This window comes from Microcebus murinus, chromosome X (assembly GCF_040939455.1).
Source record: "Microcebus murinus isolate Inina chromosome X, M.murinus_Inina_mat1.0, whole genome shotgun sequence".
NCBI classification, from domain to species: Eukaryota; Metazoa; Chordata; class Mammalia; order Primates; family Cheirogaleidae; genus Microcebus; species Microcebus murinus.
In genome coordinates this window covers 47798662-47818294 of record NC_134136.1, presented here as the reverse complement: position 1 = coordinate 47818294, position 19633 = coordinate 47798662, and positions in this window count along the sequence as shown.

Genomic DNA, 19633 nt, shown 5'->3' with positions numbered 1-19633 from the left:
ATCAGTCTGGGTCCAATCAGGAGAAATCAGTGACATAGTAATTTTAAAAGAAAAAAGTTAACAGGAGATTGGAATAACAAGGAATTAGCTAGGAAGAAATAAAGGTAATTTTAAACACAAATATAGCATATATAAGGAGCAACTACTATCCCTAAGGCCCAAGTACAGTACCCAAGAAGAGTTCCTCCCATGCCCCTGCACCAGGACTGAAATCCAGACATTGATGGAAAGGACACAACCACGACTACTTGGATGGCATAGAAGTTGCTGTGGTGCCACACAAATAAAATTTTTTCATATACGTGTTGGCCATTTGTTTTACTCATTTACTCACTCATTACTCTTTTATGCATTTACTCATTTATTTAGAGATAGTCTCACTCTGTTGCCCTGGCTAGAGTGCAGCAGCAGCATCATAGCTCCATGCGACCTCAAACTCCAGGACTCAAGCGATCCTCCTGCCTCAGCCTCCCAAGTAGCTGGGATTACAGGTGCACACCACCACACCTGGCTACATTTTCCTTTTTTTTTTTCTTTGTAGAGACATGGTCTTGCTCTTCTTCAGACTGGTCTCAAACTCCTGGGCTCAAGAGATCTTCCCACCTCAGTCTCCCAGAGTGCTAATATTACAAGCATGATCACTATGCCTAGCCTTTGTATGTCTTCTTTTAACAAACATTTATACAGGTCTTTTGCCCATTTTTAAATCAAATCATTTGGTTTTTTGCTACTGAATTGTTTGAGCTCCTCATATACTCTGGTTATTAATTCCTTGTCAGATATATAGTTTCCAAATATTTTCTCCTATTCTGTGGACTGTCTCTACTTTGTTGATCATTTTCCTTGCTGTACAGAAGGTTTTTGGCTTAATGTAATCCCATTTGTCTATTTTTGGTTTTGTTGCCTGTGTTTTTGAGGTCTTATACAAAAAACCTTTGCCCATACCAATGTCCTGTGGCATTTCCCCAATATTTTCTTCATTTTCATAGTTTCAGGTCTTATATTTAAGTCCTTAATTAATTTCAAGTTGATTTTTATGTGTGGTATATTATGGAGATCTAGTTTCATTTTCTGCACATGGTTCTCCAGTTGTTGCAGAACCATTTATTAAAGAGGCTTTCCTTTCTGCATTGTATGTTCTCGTCAACTTTATTAATGGGTTTGCTGGGCCAGGAACAATGGCTCATGCCTGTAATCCTAGCACTCCAGGAGGCCGAGGCAGGAGGATTGCTTGAGTTTAGGAGTTTGAGATCAGCCTGAGCAAGAGTAAGATCCTATCTCTACCAAAAATATAAAAAGTTAGTTGAGTGTGGTGGTGCATGCCAGTAGTCCCAACTACTAGGGAGGCTGAGGCAGGAGGATCACTTGAACCCAGGAATTAAGGTTGCAGTGAGCTATAATGAGGCCACTGCACTCTAGCCTGGGTGACAGAACAAGACTGTCTCATTAAAAAAAAAAAAAAAAGAGAGATAATGAGTTTTCTATAAGTGTGTGGACTTATTTCTGGTTCTTTATTCTGTTTCATTGGTCTTTGTATCTGTTTTTATGCCAACACCATACTGTTTTGGTTACTATAGTGCTATAGCACAATTTGAAATCAAGCACCAAAATTGAAGCATCAAAAAAAAAAAAAAAGGGTCCCAGAATTCTACCAGACCTACAGAGAAGAACTGGTACCTGATCTGCAGAAATTATTCCACAACATCAAGAAAGAAAGAATCTTCCTGGGAATGTTTTACAAAGCCAATATCACCCTCATACCAAAGCCAGGAAAGAAATAAACCAAAAAAGAACTACAGATCAACATCCCTTATCAATATAGACACAAAAATTCTCAATAAAATCCTAGCAAATCAAATTCAGCTTTTCATCAAAAAAAAAAAAAACCCACAATCCATCACAATCAAGTGAGCTTCACCCCAGAGATGCACGCATGGTTCAACATATGCAAATCTATAAATGTAAGCCACCACATAAACATAAGTAAAAACAAAGATGATACAATCCTCTCAATAGATGCAGAAAAAGCAATTGACAAATTTCAGCATGCTTTTATGATAAGAATGCTTAACAAAATAGGCATAGACAGGACAACCTCAAAATGATAACAGCCACATATGACAAACTCACAGCCAACATCATACTGAATGGGGAAAAATTGAAAGCATTCCTACTTAGACCTGGAACCAGACAAGGTTGCCTTCTATCACCACTTCTATTCAACATAGTGCTAGAAGTCCTAGACAGAGCAATTAGACAAGAGAAGGAAATCAAGAGCATCCAAATGGGGGTAGAATAGGTCAAACTATTGCTCTTTGCTGATAATATGATCTTATATCTAGAAAACTCCAAGTATTCAGCCAAGAGACTACTGGAATTGATAAATTCAGCAATGTCTCAGTATACAAAATCAGTATACACAAATCAGTAGCATTCAGATTTAACGACAGTTAAACTGAGAACCAAATCAAAGACGCAATATCTTTCACAATAGCAACAAAGAAAATAATATACCTAGGAATATATTTAACTAAGGAGGTGAAAGACCTCTACAAGATGAACTACAAAACACCAAGGAAGGAAACAGGAGGTGTAAACAGGTGGAAAACCATACCATGCTCATGGGTCAGCAGAATCAACATTGTTGAAATGCCTATACCACCCAAAGTGATCTACAGATTCAATGCAATCCCTATTAAAATACCAACATCATTTTTACAGATCTAGAAAAAATAATTCTACACTTTCTATGGAAGCAGAGAAAACCCTATATAGCCAAAGCAACCTTAAGGAAAAGAACAAATTGGGAGGCATCAATTTACCAGATGTCAAGCTATACTACAAGGCTATAATAACCAAAACAGCATTGTATTCACATGAGAACAAAGACATAGACCAATGTAACAGAACAGAGAACCCATATATAAAACCATCCTCATGCTGCCATCTGATCTTTGACAAAGCAGGCAAAACATACCCTGGGGAAAAGAATCCCTATTCAATAAGTGGTGCTGGGAAAATTGGGTAGCCACATATAGAAGACTGAAACAGGATCCACACCTCTCACCTATCATAAAAACCAACTCACGATGGATAACAGACTTGAACATAAGGCATGAAACTATAAAAATCCTAGAAGAAAATGTTGAATAAACTCTTATAGATACAGGCCTATGCACAGAATATGAAGAAGACCTCAAAAGCAATCACAGAAACAACAAAAATAAATGGGACCTGATCAAGTTAAAAAGCTTCTATGCAGTCAATGGAGCTATCATTAGAGTGAATAGACAACCTACAGAATGAGAGAAAATATTTGCATGCTATACATATGATAAAGGGCTGATAACTAGAATCCACATAGAACTCAGGAAAAAAATCAGAAAAAAAATAATCAAACAATCCCATTAAAAAGTGTGCAAAAAACATGAACAGAAACTTTTCAAAAAAAGATAGACTCATAGCTAAGAAACATGAAAAAATGCTCAACATCTGTAATCAGTGAAATGCAAGTCAAAAATGCAATGAGATTTAACTCCAGTGAGAATGGCTTTTGTCAAAAATTTCCAAAACAACAAATGTTGGCCTGGATGCAGAGAGATAAGAACACTCATATACTGCTGGTGGGACTGTGTACTAGTACAACCTCTATGGAAAGCAGTATGAGGATACCTCAAAGAACTAAAAGTAGAACTATCAATGGATCCAGCAACCTCACTACTGGGTATTTACTCAAAGGAAAAAAAGACATTCTATAAAAAAGACATCTGTACTCAAATGTTTATAGCAGCAGAATTCTCGATTGCAAAGTTGTGGAAACAACCTAAGTGCTCTTCAATACATGAGTGGATTAATAAAATGTATTATATGCATATACAAACACACACCATGGAATACTACTCAGCCACAATAAAACAATGGTGATCTAGCACCTCTTGTATTATCCTGGATGGAGCTGGAGCCTATTCTTCTAAGTGAAGTATCCCAAGAATGAGAAAACAAACACCAAATGTACTCACCATCAAATTGATGCTAATCTATCAACACTTACATGCACATATGAGAAGTAACACTCATAGGGTAGCAGGCATGTGTGAGGAGGGTGGAGGGGATGGGTAAATTCACACCTAACAGATGCAGTGTATGCTGTCTGGAATATGAGCACGCTTATAGCTCTGACTCGGGTAGTGCAAAGGCAATTTGTGTAATCAAAGCATTTGTACCCCCATAATACTCAGATTAAAAAAATAAAAAAATGGATCATAAGGGTTTTGTTCTTGACTTAGTTGGTGAGATGTATCATGTTTATTGATTTGCATGTGTTGAACCACCCTGCAACCCTAGGATGAATCCCACTTGATCATGTTGAATAATATTTGTATGTATTATTGAAATCTATTAAACCTTGGTAGGATTCTGAGAAGCCCATTCCCCTGGTCCTAGCCTCTACCTAAGGGTGTACCTTCTCTACTCTTCTCCTCTGCCTCCTTCCTAGAAAAAAAAATCTGATACACGTATTCTTGTAATTTTAACTTGTTCTGATTCCATTTAGTGATATCGAAAAATTGGAAAATCATCACATTTATAGAAAAAAAATTCAAAACATCCCCTAACTCAACCTGAGAAATAACCAGTTAACATTTTTATATATGTTATTAGAGAATATATAGATACATATTATACCCCAAACACATGTACACACACCCCTATGTGCATAAACACATTCATGTACATACACATACCCCTATATGCACATGAATATTCATATGCCTGCAAGCATGCTCCTTCCCCTGACCCCAACACATATACCTATACAGATATATATGTAGATACAGATAAGGAAATATTTTAAAAAGATAATATTTTAAAAAGATTATGAATACTATATAAGTATCCTTTTAACTTTTTATTCTATAAAACTGAGAGCATTGTATATCCCCCATAGAAGAACAAAGAAAATACCATGGCTACTTATGAATCATTAATCCTTAACAATATGACAATATTTCATAGTAGTTAGAATTCAGCAACCTATAGCCCACAAGGTACATACTGCCCTCCACCTGTTTTTATAGTTTTATTGGAAAACAGCCATACTCATTCATTTATGTATTGTTTATAACTGTTTTTTACTACAACAACAAAGTTGAGCAGTTGCAACAAAGACCATATGGACTGCAAAACCTAAAATATTTACTATCTGGCCCTTTAAAGAAAAATTTGACAATCCTGGTTAAAAGCATGGAATCTTCAGTTAGACTGCCTGTGCTAAGATTTCATCTCCAGTATTGACTGTGTGCCATGGGCAAGTGACTTCAACTCTGAGGCTGTTTTCTCATGTTTATAAAATGGAAATAACAACAACATTTACTTCATGGGTTATTGGAAGGATTAACTGAAATGTAAAGTGCTTAGGACTGTTATCAAAATTAAAATCCAATGAATTCTTACTATTGTTATTTTTTATAAGTACAACAAATATCAACAAACTCAAATTATACACAGCGAATCTTTGGCCCAGTCCCATATGCTGGAGTGGTTGACCTATCAACTGTATCTTTATTTTTTCTTTCAGTGCACAAAATGGAAGCTTGGATAAACAAAAAATCAGTGTATTTATATAAAAATGGAAGTGTGCCATTCCTTAGGACAATCTCTAGCACAGGAGGCTGAATTCCTCCATTGTGTTGGCAGAATCAAAGAGAGAGGAGTAAAAGAAGTTTGAAAGAAAACTAGATCTGGACACAAGCATATAATGTGCAATACATATAAGCTACAAAAATTTCCCTGATCTTCTATCACAGTTCCATTTCTACATCAGTGATGAGGTTTTACGTGCATCAAGATCATACCTCCCTAGCAATATCCTTACACCAAAGATGTGATGACCCACTAGCTTCACATGCTAACTAATTTAAAAAAACAAAAACAAAAAAAGTTATGATGTTGCCAGATAAAGTAATTTGCTTTGTGTTAAAACCAGAAATAAATTATCATACCACAATTTTCTTAAACCTATTTCTCAGAAGCTTGAAAATAACATTTTCCTCAACTTTAGCATACTTATTTTACTTAATCTTTTCTTATCCAAGTACTACATAAGTAGAAATAAGATTTATCTGTCTAAATTGCATGGAACAAACAAATCTGGGAAATCTAGAAACTGAATTATTTCCCACCCTCTGAGAATTTTCTTTTCAGAGCAGCTGAGGAGAAATAAATAGGAGATTTGTTCTCTTCACTTCGGTAGCATGTTCACCAAACACCTTGATCGTTCTTATGAAGGTGGCATGGAAAATATTGGAGCCGAAGATTCTCCTGCCCTGTGTAGAGACACCTTTCTAAACTGTAAGCCAATAACTAAAACAGACATTAGAAAATAATATGATATGTGCAAGGTGCAGTGGCTCAGGCCTGTAATCCCAGATACTTGGGAGGCTGAGGTGTGGGGGTCACTTGAGGCCAGGAGTTTGAGGCCAGCCTGGGCAACACAGTGAGACTCCAACTCAAAATAAAAAGAAAAAGTGAGACAGGAAACTGGCAGGCCTTGCTCGTTAAGGAGTCACAAGACCCAAACCAAGGTCTGAAAACACAGGATGTGGTAAAGAAACTGATTTAAGATGAGTTAGAACCAAGATGGCAACAAAAATGACCTCTGCTTGCCCTTGTTGCTTATTATACCCTGTTTGTAATGTATTAGCATGCTAAAAGAAACTTCTACCAAGACAGTTTACAGTCACTATGACAACCCTCAGAAGTTACCTTATATGGTATGAAAAGAGGAAACCCTGATTCCTGGAAATCTCTGCTCTTTTCCCAGAAAATCCATGAGTAATCCACCCCTTATTTAGCATACAATCAAGAGATAGGCCAGGCGCTGTAGCTCCCGCCTGTAATCCTAGCACTCCGGGAGGCCCAGGCGGGAGGATTGTTTGAGCTCAGGAGTTCCAGACCAGCCTGAGCAAGACCCCATCTCTACTATAAATGGAAATAAATTAGCCAAAAAACTAAAAATAGAAAAAATTAGCTGGACAACTAAAAATATGTAGAAAAAAATTAGCCGGGCATGGTGGCGCATGCCTGTAGTCCCAGCTACCCAGGAGTCTGAGGCAAGAGGATCGCTTGACCTCAGGAGTTTGAGGTTGCTGTGAGCTAGGCTGATGCCATGGCATTCTAGTCCAGGCAAGAGAGAGTGAGACTCTGTCTCAGAAAAAAAAAAAAAAAAGATAGCCATAAATGTAGTTCACCTACAATGTATAGGGGTTATACTCTGTTGTGCTGAGAGATTGACACAGCTCTGTCTATAAAATAGCCTGCTTGCTGTTGGTTTAATAAATTTTGCTTCTGTTTCCAACTTAAGGCTCGCACTTGAATTCTTTCATGCCCATAGCCTAGAACCCTCTTGGCCTTCAGGCCAGATCCCTGTTTTGAGATCCACTTTCCTGTGTCAAAAGTAACATGATCTAAAAAGAAAAAATAAGGCAGGGGAAAAGAATGGGAGTATTTGGGGAGGGTTTCAAGTTAAACTAGAATAGTCAGGGAAGGCCTCAGTAAGATGTCTTTGATTAAAGAAGAGATGAGGGAACTAGACATACAGATGGTTGGAAGAAGAGGATTCCAGGCAGAAGAAACCACCAGTGCAAAGGCCCCGAGAGAGAAAATGTCTAGTGTATGTCAGAGGCATAGCCAGTGCAGCAGGAACGGAGTAATGGAGAGAGAAGTAAGATATGAGATTAGAGAAGTAATGAGGGTCCAGATCATGCGGGGCTTTATAAGGCTATTGTAATTATTTGGGTTTTACTTGATATGGGATGCACTGGAGGGAGAGTTTTGAGGTGAAGAATAACATGGCTTGATTGACCAATTAACAGGATCACTCTGACTGCTATATTGAGAATAGACTGAAAGACAATAATGATGGAAACGGAGAGATCAATAATGAGGATATTACAATAATTGAGGTGAGAGATTGCCAATCCTTAAAGCCGGGAGGTAACACTAAAGTTGGGGAAAAGTAGATTAGGTTTTCTTTTCCAACTCCCCATCAAATTCTGTACCATTTCTGAAAGGCCTTGCTGAATAATCAAGAATAGTTTTACAATAACATGTCTCTTACAATACATAAGTCATACTGCCATTTAAATGCTTGATTTTTTTATTCTCAGTATTATAAAATCTTAGTCTTTTCTCAGGTGTCAGCTTCATAATTTAACAGTGCATCAATGGTCTACTTTCTAAACATTAATACATTTGTTTGCCAACAGCAATTCAGGAAATCAGAAGATTCAAAATAGTTTTGTGAAGCTACTGTTAGGTAAGGATGGACACTGAAAGTGCTGCCAGGACCATCTCTGAGTTAAGGTAAGGCTAAATGAAAAGAGGTACTAGAGTGCAATTACTTCACTGGTTTCCTTTAAAATGCAGCACACTTGGATCTCCATTATCTCAGTAAATTAATTATGGGCCTTGGATTTTCATCACTCTAGGAACTATAATAAAGGGCAGCTTGTCATGTATTAGTCTAATCCTAGATTACATTTCAAGTCAATAATATTAGGGAGGCCAGGCATGGTGGCTCATGCCTGTAATCCTAGCACTCTGGGATGCCAAGGCAGGTGGATCGCTCAAGGTCAGGAGTTCAAAACCAGCCTGAGCAAGAGCAAGACCCCGTCTCTACTATAAATAGAAAGGAATTAATTGGACAACTAATATATATAGAAAAAATTAGCTGGACATGGTGGAGCATGCCTGTAGTCCCAGCTACTAAGGAGGCTGAGGCAGCAGGATTACTAGAGCCCAGGAGTTTGAGGTTGCTGTGAGCTAGGCTGATGCCATGGCACTCACTCTAGGCTGGGCAACAAATCAAGACTCTGTCTCATAAATAAATAATAATAATATTAGAGAACCATCAGAAATGGCATTAATGCCATAAACCAGTAATTCAGATCTAATTCATGTGGTCTCTTTCAGAAAAACTCTAGTACAAGTTGCTCTGCTAGGTTAATTGTGGTAGAAGAAAGGGGAGGAAAAGGAGTAAGGAAATGTTTCTCTTCTGATATTAGCTGGATTATCCATGTTTGGGATAGCTAGAAGAAAAGTCAGGCTACCACTCTCATGCCAGTGCAAAAAGTACTTTTTACCAAAAGGTCAAAAATTAACAACCCCTGGTCATATGTGGGCTGAAAGCACATTGTGTTTGGCTCAAATGTTAATACAAAATTCAGGAGATTTCACGTTAAAAACATGCTTATTTGCATCTCTTAAAATATTGAAAAAGCAACTAACACAGCCATATTCCCAAATGACAAAAAATGTAGAGATAAGTAATGGCTGCCCCAATTAAGCAGGTCATATTCCTTCCAATTAGCCAATTTCCACCACTAAATTTGAAGACAAGCAGTCCTAGTTCAGTTTCAGATTGGAAACCAGAGATCTTAGTTTTAGTTCTGGCTTTTCCATTAACCATGATAATGTTGGGGGGGACAAGTTAGCTACTCTTGGCCTCAGTTTCTCCATTTGAAAAACAACAGGATGGACATAAATCCCTCTCTCACCTATTCTACCTTCCTAGAAAGTGCTAACAAGTGCATAGCCACATACCAAGGGAGAGGAAAAGGATCACAGGACAAATGGTGCCAGAGATTAGCCGTTTAGGAAAAAAAAAGCCAACTGAGATCCAGATTTTATATCATGTGCAAATTCAACTCCAAATGGAAAAGGATGTACATAGTATTAATAAAAATTCATACTAAAAACAAAATAATTGAATGGCCTTATCTCATGGTAAAGAATTCTGTAAACTTAAAAACAATGGAAGAAATTATAAAGGAAAACATTGAGAAACTTTACATGAAAAAGGAAAACCAATATACTTTGAAATACTAACAAACATAAAAGACAAATATAAATTGAGACAAATACAACAAAGAAAAAAGGTTTACATCCTACCGCCCAATTTGACAGCATCTCCCTCACTCAGTACTTGACTAAAGAGGAGTGCTGGGAGACGTTTAAATTCATGGCCCTTGTCAACAACGTGACCTCTCCACAATCAAGTTAGAGTGTTGCTGAAGGTCTGAGTAATTACCCAATAGCATTAACTCTTTAAATTAACCCGGTGGGATAGGCAGGGCAGGGGTTATTAATCTAATTTTGTAAATGAGAAAACTGAGGCATACAGAAGCTAAGCGAGTTTGTGAAGGCACAGCAAGTGATAAATGTGAAAACCAATTCAGGAACCCAGCTGGGGATTTTACCACAGTTGAGTCACCTGTGAAATGAGGAGATTGGATTAGATCCCTGGTTATCAAAGTGCAGTACCCAGACAAGCAGGACCAGCAAGTCCCTACTCAGACCCAAGGAATCCTGACCTCTGAAATGGAGCCCAGCAAACCTCCAAGTGATTCCTATGTACACTCAAGTTTGGAGAACCACTGGATTACATGATTTCTAAGGTCTCTTTCAAACCTAAAACATTTACACGAATATCTGAGATGATATTCATCTCCAAGGCATTTTGTACAAAACCATGCTGTCTTCTTAACCTGGGACTAAAAGGTACAAAAAAAATTTATTGGAGTTGGTGTTAGTGGGAGGAAAAACAACTGTTACTCTTTGGTGGAATTTATTGATTGTGTTTGTTAAAAGTACCTGTCTAAAGTCATTTACATAGGCATATTGACAATGAGAAATGAGGCTTTCTTTTGGGTCTCCGTGGAGAGAGGAGCAATGTATGAGCCCGGCTCCCAGAAGCAATCTTGAGGTGGGTGGCAAGGAAGAGCGGACCTGTCAATCACCTCATCTCAACAGATGAGTTCAGATTTCAAGGCCTCCAGGACCAGGTGGAGAAACTTGCTGGAGGGTACAGCAGGGAACTAGTGTGGACTTTTCCTGAGCCCTCCTCTACTTACCTAGACCGTGGCCACATTAAAGCACCAGCTCAAGACTAGCATGGAATCTGTTAGCCTGGCAATGTGCTCTTGCCCGGGGTTGCAGCCACCCAGACTTTCAGTCGCAGGCAAGGTCTGTGCTCCTAAGCCACCTTTGCCTAATCCTAGTTACCCAGCCGTAGGGGTAGCCACCTCAGCCACAGCCCATTGCTTTCACCCCAGCAGCAGCCGCTGTTGCCACCTTCGTTTTTTGCTCTCACCTGTAAATTGCTTTCCAGCCATAGCTACTGAGCACATCTGCTGAAAGCAACATACAACCGACTCTATTTGCCCAAAGAGAAGCGGCCAGCATGAAGGACAGGACAAAGGAGAGAAGGGAAAAGTGGAGATGTCAAGGGGAATGCTGAAGATGGTAACCTAGATGCTGAGAGGGTAGCTATTAATAATAAAGAGACCAAGAGTAGGGATTAGGTGAGGAGATGGCCAGAGACAAAGACCAAAATGGTGCCAGAAACAGAATATGGTGCTGAGAGACTACACATCATCTTTCATGATCCTGGCTCTATCGGGCCTCCTGTAGGGGGTTGAGGACAGTTGACCACTTGGCCTCACACCTAATGATGAGGAAAATAAAGGCACCAATGCTGTAAAGGCAAAAGATCCTCAAGCTGATGCCCAGGAGGCTGTTTTGTGCCAGGAGGCTGTGTCACAGGCAGCAGAAGCTGCAACAAAAAAGAGGGCCCATCATGTTGTTGAGGACAGGAAGAAACAAAAAACTGTTGGAGAGGCAAATTTCTCAAACTCATGAAGTTTCTCAAGAAAGATGCAGTGATTCAGCTGGAGCATCTGCAAACTTCTTTCAGCACTTGCCTAATGCAGTTAAGAAGCAACTTAATACTCTCAGAAAACTCTCCATAAAATAGACAAAAATACAGTCTGAATATCACAAAGCAATCCCTGATACTGAGAGAAAATATGGGTGTCTCTATGAACCTCTGTTTGGTAAGATATACAAAATTATCAATGAAATTTATGAGCCTACAGAAGATGAAAATAAATAGAAACTAAGTGCTGAGGAGACAGTTGCTAAGGAAATAAAAGAAGACAAAAATTGAAGAGAAAAAGTCTGAAGGTAAAGGATACCCTAAAGGAATTCTTCATTTTGGGGTGGAAAGTTTGTAAGAATACAGAGATGCTCAGAAATGTGGTGAGAAACACGATGAACAAATTTTAGAGCACCTGAAAGATATTTGACTCAAGTTCTCAGATGCTGGTGAGCCAATGAGTTTCACAGAATTTCTCCTTGAACCCAATGAATATTTCTCAAATGAGGTGTTAACTAAAACATATATAATGAGGTCACACCCAGGTGATTCTGATCCCTTCTATGTTTATGGGCCACAGGTTATAGGCTGCACTGGGTGCCAAATATATTGGAAGAAAAGGAAAAATTTCACCCAAATGCATTAAGCAACAGGAAAGCAAAGGAAATCGAACTTCCAGAACAGTGTACAAAACAACTTCAAATGATCCATCCTCCAGTTACCTTTGTACTCCTAATATTCCTGAGTTTGGAATACTAAGTGGAGTTGCTAAAGCTAAAAATCTTAGAGATCTTCATTTGGGGTTCTTTTTCCATCAGCATCTGGTCCCAAAGTCAGGGCAGAGCACATAGGATGATGACAACTGTGCAACAAAGAAGAACCAGGTGAGAAAAAAGGGAAGAAAAAAAATTAACCAAAGTGAAAGAGAAACCCTACTCTGCAGAGTGCAAGCTGCAGTTAGCTAGTTGTGTTGTATATCGTTAAAAAAATAGTCATGTAACTATGAGTTCCTTACAGCTTCATTTTTAAGATTTTTCTGGGTAGCTAAATAAGAAGCTTTTTAAGGTTTTTAAAACCAGTGCTTTTTTTCTTAGAATTTCAATGGTCTCCACTTTTGTGCCAGATAAAGAATTTTGCATCCTATGTACTTCCATAGTTTGGTTCTTATGAAGCACTTTTGTCATAGCTGTAAGACTACAGCTGTAAAACATCAAAATACTTAACAGAGCAAGAGTTTTTTAGAAAAACCTTCCTGAAAAAACAAGCACCACATGTACTCACTAGCAAATTGGTATTAACGGATCATCACCTAAGTGGACATATAGGAGTAACATTTATCAGGTGTCGAGAGGGTGGGAGGGGGGAGGAGGGGATGTATACAACCACAATGAGTAAGATGTGCAACGTTTGGGGGATGGACACGCTTGAAGCTCTTACTCGAGCAGGGAGGGGGGCATGGGCAATATATGTAACCTTAACACTTGTACCCCTATAATACGCTAAAAAATAAAATAAAATAAAATAACAAGCCAACAGCATAATACAATGAATAAATTTTAAGAAATTGGAAAAAAAAAGAAAAACCTTCCTGGGAAACCAACTTGTTTTCAAACAAGCTTTCATGACCTGTGCCTTCATATGTAGTAGAAAGAAATGTAGTCTCTTGTACTAACTAAACAATGCATTTTTAACCCATGTGTGGTTAAGAGTCCCCAGTAAGACCATATTCCATAACAATTAGCTTGCTTAGGGATTTCTGTATTGACTGTTAAATTAAAAGAAACTTAATCACAGTCAGGTGGTTAATTACTGGGGTGTTTTCAAAGTTTTCATCATGTACTTGATCATGAAGTACGTTTAAACTATTAACAAAGCAGTTTTGTATCACCCTACCTTCTAGCAATGTTACCTTTTCACCTTCTGGTAAGCCTATATCAGACTATTTTGTTGGAGCCTAAAATATCAAGGAATAAAGATGCTGTAGAACAGTGCTTTTCAAAGCGTGGCTCCCAACATGGTGATCTAGGACTGCCAGGAGGCCACATGGCGCAACTGAGCCCAAGATTGGATTTTGGCTTAAGACAACAATAGAATAAGCTTTCACCTAAGGTAGGACCAACCTTAATTCACTGACTTGAAAGTGTTGCAGGTAAACTGACCAGGATGGTAAATATTGGACTAAGGAGGAAACTAGAACTAACTGGGGCCTAAGCCACATACTTCTTTGTGGGTAAAAAGATTGGTTAGTGGTAGTGGAAAAAAGTGTAAGGCAGAAAGCTAGTTGCAGAAGAGTACAGATACTATGCTGCCATTTATGTAAAGTTTTAAAACATGGAAAAAATAATATATACTTTGGGATATAACATATTTAACAAGACATGTTATTCCAGCAAACATAGGCAAAGATGTGCATGGGAATGAAACACCAAAGTCATGATACTGGTTACTACTTGAGGAAAGGATGTACAGAGCTTCAAATCTATTTGTATTTCTTAAGCTAAAGAGTGATTACATGAGCACTGAGGAGGTTCATATTAATATTGCTATAGTTTTATGTATGACTTTAAGTAGTAAATGGGCATAATATCTAGAATCTAGATGAAAAAATGGTGGAAGGGATAGCTGATCAGAGAAAGGGAAGGTGGACTTGTTTCTATATTTAAGCTTACTTAGATATCATCTGATTGACATTAATAACTTCTCTCACATGTTGTTGTAGCATAATTCATAATCTTTCTTACATTAGCCTCCCTACATTGTGAGTTCCTCGCTGGTTAGAACCTCAAAAACTATTTTTCATCTATCTTAAACTACCAAATACCTCCAGAGATTGGCCCGAGGCAAAGCTGTGAAAACAGGATAGCACTTGCATCCCCAGCTCCTTTGCCTCTTTTTCCAGTGTCCTCCTTTTCATTCTCAAGCAGTGACTTCTGTCCCCCTCCCCAACCTCACTATTTCCAGGTGCCTAATAATCAGGGTTACCAACTGTTACTCTACTTCACATACAGACCTGCCTTCCCTAGGAGCTCCCTATGCTCCAGATCTTTTCTTTATTCCTCTACTCCTTGCCACCGTTCAAAATTTCTATTCTACTTCCTCAAGACTCTTCCTTGAAATAATATCTGGTTAATGACACTCACTTTCAGGCAGATTGTGACACCATGATAACTTACAGTCTCTAAAAGGTCCTATGAAATTGTGGTAAAATGGGGAATTTCAGACACTGTGGCAAGGTAGGGGAAGCAGACATTAACTCATACCATGTAACAAGACAGCAAGTTGGCTTACGTGTGAACTCTCTGACATCCAAAATTGCAATTTAGCATGAGTTAACCACAAAACAAACACATTTTAATGCTTGAGTAATCCTCTGTGAATCTTATATACACTGGACCCATTTTAATTGTTGTTAAATCAAGACATATTTTTCCTATGAAGTTACCCTTCAATCTAAAGATAGTTATACCCTCAGCCAACTAGAGATGTGTTGGTCTAAGGAAAATACCAACACTCTACAGAAATTCAAAACTCAACCTTAATCTCACTAAGCCACTGGGGACTCACCCAATTCATAAACATGATCCTACAAAGTAACATTTGGTTTTGCACCTTGTAGAATTAACCAATGTAGAGAAAACAAGTTGGTTTTGGTCATCTAATAAATGTTTGAGTATTTACTATGTTACAGGCACCATTCTAGGTATTTGGTAAATATCAGTGGAAACAGACAATAATTCCTGTCCTTGTGGCATCTACCTCTTAGTGGTGGGATGGTGGTAGTAGGAATAGAGATAATAAAAACAAAGATAAAATTAAACAGAAGTTTCAAGTGCTAAGAATGAAATAAAACAGGGTAGTGATATGATAGTGATTGGAGTATATGTGAGTAACAGCTTCAGTTAAGGTGGTCAGGGACAATTCCCTGTGAGTACCCTGTGACTCAAACCTAAAACTAAGAAGGAGGCAGCCCTGGGACATTCTTGGGAGGAAGACCCATGAAAATGACTAAGAACATAAAAATGAAGGTGAAAACTTGCAGTCATATAGTTCTAGTAATTTCTTCTATACAAAGAGCAAGCATTTACTGATTGAAGGTAGACAAAAGGACCAAATCAGAATTCTGTTTCCTCTAAAAGAACAGCATGCTTGGAAAATGAGAAGACACAAACCCAACTAATAATCCCTATTTCTGGTCATGCTCATTGCATATTATGTTTAATATTCATAAAAATCCTCTTGGGCAGTAACTATTATCCTTGTTTAGAGGATGAAACTGAGAATCAGACAACTTACCCTGAGCCACAGAGCTATTAATAACAGCCAACTTCCTATTTAAGAGCTCGACACAAGAATAGTGTATGTCAGTGTAAGTAAAATCTAACTTTATGGTTCCAGGGGTGGAACTGGAAACCAGTTTGCTTCCCTCTTATGAAGCAGACCTTTATATATAGACACAGACATGGTTATGAGTCAAATAAAAAGCACGCTTAAGATCTTGTCCCATCTTCTGCAACTAAGCAAAATTGGGGGAGGAGGAGAGAGAATCCCTAGTCGAAGAGGGGAGTTAAGAATCATAGTTTCTTACCAACCTGGAAAAATAAAACTGAACTATATACAAAATAGCAGAGTGATTATCTCTGGATAGTGAGATTAAAGGTGATTTTTATTTTCTTAATTCAGGCTTTGCCTCTTACTGGCTGTTACTAAACTCTCTGTTTCAGTTTCCTCATTTGCAAAAGATAATAATAGTACCAACATAATAGGGTTGTTGCAAAGAGTAATGTTTAAAATAGTATCTAATCTATAATGAGCACGTAATATTAAGTAATCAGTAGTAATTTAGTAATAAATGATTATCATTCCCTCAATATAATTTTAATTTGCATTGAGTTTGAGCATCCATCCACATGTTTAAAAACCATTTGTCTATCCATACCATTTGCTCATTTTTCTATTGGCTTATTAAGCTTATGGATTTGTATGAGAAGGATATGTGTGATTTTTTTGCTTCCCTATTTTGGCTTATCTGGTTTTTCAATCTGCTGTACAAAGAACATGTATTCCTTTTATAAAGAGAAAAAATATGGATACATAATCCTGCTGGGAAAAACTCTGGAGGCCTTAGCAGAACTTTTCTTTACCCTACGCATTTTTAAATGCACCACAACCCATTCTGCTAACTCTGCCACCATCTCAAAGATCTCCTTTGTTGGGAAGCAAAAGGACCTACTTTACAGGACAAAGGGCAAACTCCTCAGTGAAGCATTCATGGCCCTGTCTGCTTTAAAGGCCCGTCTGCCACTCTGCCCTATGCTCCAGCCATTTCATTGCCCCTGACGGGTACCACACATACCTCTGCTGTTATCCATGCTGCTTCCTTCACTTGTAGTGACCTCCCCCGAATCTTTACTGGTAGTTGAACTCCTAATTTCAGGACCCAGCTGAAATGCCTCCTCTTCAGCATCTTTCCAGGCATCAATCCACCTTAGCTAATCATTCTCCCCCTGAGCTCCCATAGTGTTTCATGCTCATCCCTGTCATAGTGCTTGACACCTTGCATCATCACCATCTAAGAGTCTATCTTCTCCTCTAGACTAGGATCTGGATAGAACAAGCCATGGGTCTTAAACACCCATGCATCCCCAGCCCCTAACATAACTCCGGGCATATAGAAGTACTTAATACATGATCAGTGAATGACTTAATGATGAGGATCTGGGATATTTGTCCTGTGGCTTCAAGTAGACAGCCCAGCTCTTCATGACCTAGGAAGATACTTGTATGGTTTTTGTTTTTTTATAAATGCTGTTTCCTCTAAAGTGAATAATGATGATCCTATTGAAAGCTGTAAAGCAAGAATGGATGAACAGAGACAGAAAGGAGGTAAAGAAGGTAGAAATACTCTGATTTTGTATACAAAACTCATCTACCTGGGAGTATATGTTTTTGCTAAGGGCGAATAAAGGTAGCCCTGATGATAGCATTGCAGTAGGAAATGGGAGTGCCCTGTTAAGCACCTTCCTCACCAGAGGACTTCTATCAAATCCCCTAGGTCTACCCTCTGGACAGAGACAAGATCACTTCTTTCCCCTCTCCCAAGGCTTGGGTTTTTTTCCCAGCCATAGACCCTCTGAGGTTATGAGCACATGTTAACAAGGGCCATGTGGAGACAATTTTCTGCCTTTACTGTCTTCCTCAGTCAGGGCAATTTGCCCATCTTTTGAGTCTAAGCCCTCCCTCCTCTGGGAAGCCTTTCCTGAGAAAAGCCTACCAATTGTGATACCTCACTTGCCTGAGTCACTATATTACAATGTAAAGATATGTCTTCCAGCCAAGGACCACCAGGAACATATCTGTAGTTGAACAAGTTGGGTTTATTACTCATTGCATCAAGGGAAAACATACATCAAATGGAACCATATGGCATCTCAGTAAAAGGATGGGTGATTTGGGGAAACTTTGAAGGAAGTGAGGGTTTGCTCTAGATGCTGTCAGAAAGTAGGGGCAATTCTGATTTGTATTTCAATAAATCTTATATATAGGAAGGTGAGATTAGAACCAGAATAAAGCTGTAATTGGTAAAGTAGTGGTAGATGCTCATTTTAGCCAAGAAAGGCAAAGTTTAGTATTTTGTGACTTCATTTTGTCTCTGTTTAAATTAAATTATAAAGTGGCCTTGTTTTGTCTCTTTTTATCATGGACTCAAAGTGATCCTAATATTGGTGTTCTATGAAATTATGTCTAGTAGGAGAATGAGATGGCTTAGCTGTACCAGGCCAGCTCTAAAATTTAGGCATTGCTTTTTTCCCCTCCATTCTTACATGCAGTCTTTTCTCCCAACTAGACTATAAGACCCTTGTCACCAAACATGGTGGCACTTGCTTCTCCACACCTAGCAAGGTCTTGTATGAGACATTGCACGTAGGTGTTTAGTAAATATTTGCTGATAGACTGGTAGTCAGGAGGACAGGCTCCCCTGAGTTTCAGAGACCCTTGACTCATGGCCATTTACTTGTCTGGTTAATTAGCCTTCTGTTGTCAAGTTGCCCCTGAAGCTGCATGTACAAAAAGCATGACAGTCTCAACTTCAGATTAAAGGTCAGAAGATATTGGTTCTAGTCCTGGCTCCTCCATTTAAGTAGTATGACCTTGGGCAAGCCAGTTAGATGTTCCTTGCCTTAGTTTCCCCATTTGAAAAAGAATGGGCTTGGATTCAATATATAAAAGCCCTTTCCAGCTCTGAAATTTCAGGAGAATATGTTTTCTCTTGCATTTTTATACCTGTATAGAAAGGGCTATAGATTATATGGCCACACATCAGTAGAGAGGGGAAGAATTACTTAACAAATGGTTCCATAGGTGATCTGTTTAAAACAAAGGTCAACTGAGATTTTAGTCTTACACTATAGATTAAGGAGATAAATGTAAACATTCAGAAGACCTCACAAAAGAAAATATAAAATAAAATTTCTCTGGATGAGAAAAGATTTGAAAGCTTAAAATGAAGTTAAAACCATGAAAAAGAAAATATTGCTAGATTTTTGCAACGTGAAAATGAAAAACAACATACTTAACTAACTTAGTAGGCAAAATGAAACAGGGAAAATATTTTCAGCAAACAGTTAATATCCTAAATATAATCCTATCTTATTCTATCTATCTATCTCACTCAAATTTTGACTGAATACAGGATATGAACTCAGCTAGGGAGGAAGTACATAACTCCATTTAGCTGAAAAAAACTAATTCGTCCAAAACCAAATTAGAAGATTCTCTGAAGGACTGAGAGACTACACAGACATCCCTCCATATCCATGAGGAATTGCTTCTAGAGCCTCCTACAGATACCAAAATCTGTGAATGCTCAAATCCCTGACATAAAATGACATAGTGTTTGCATATAACCTACACTTATCCTAC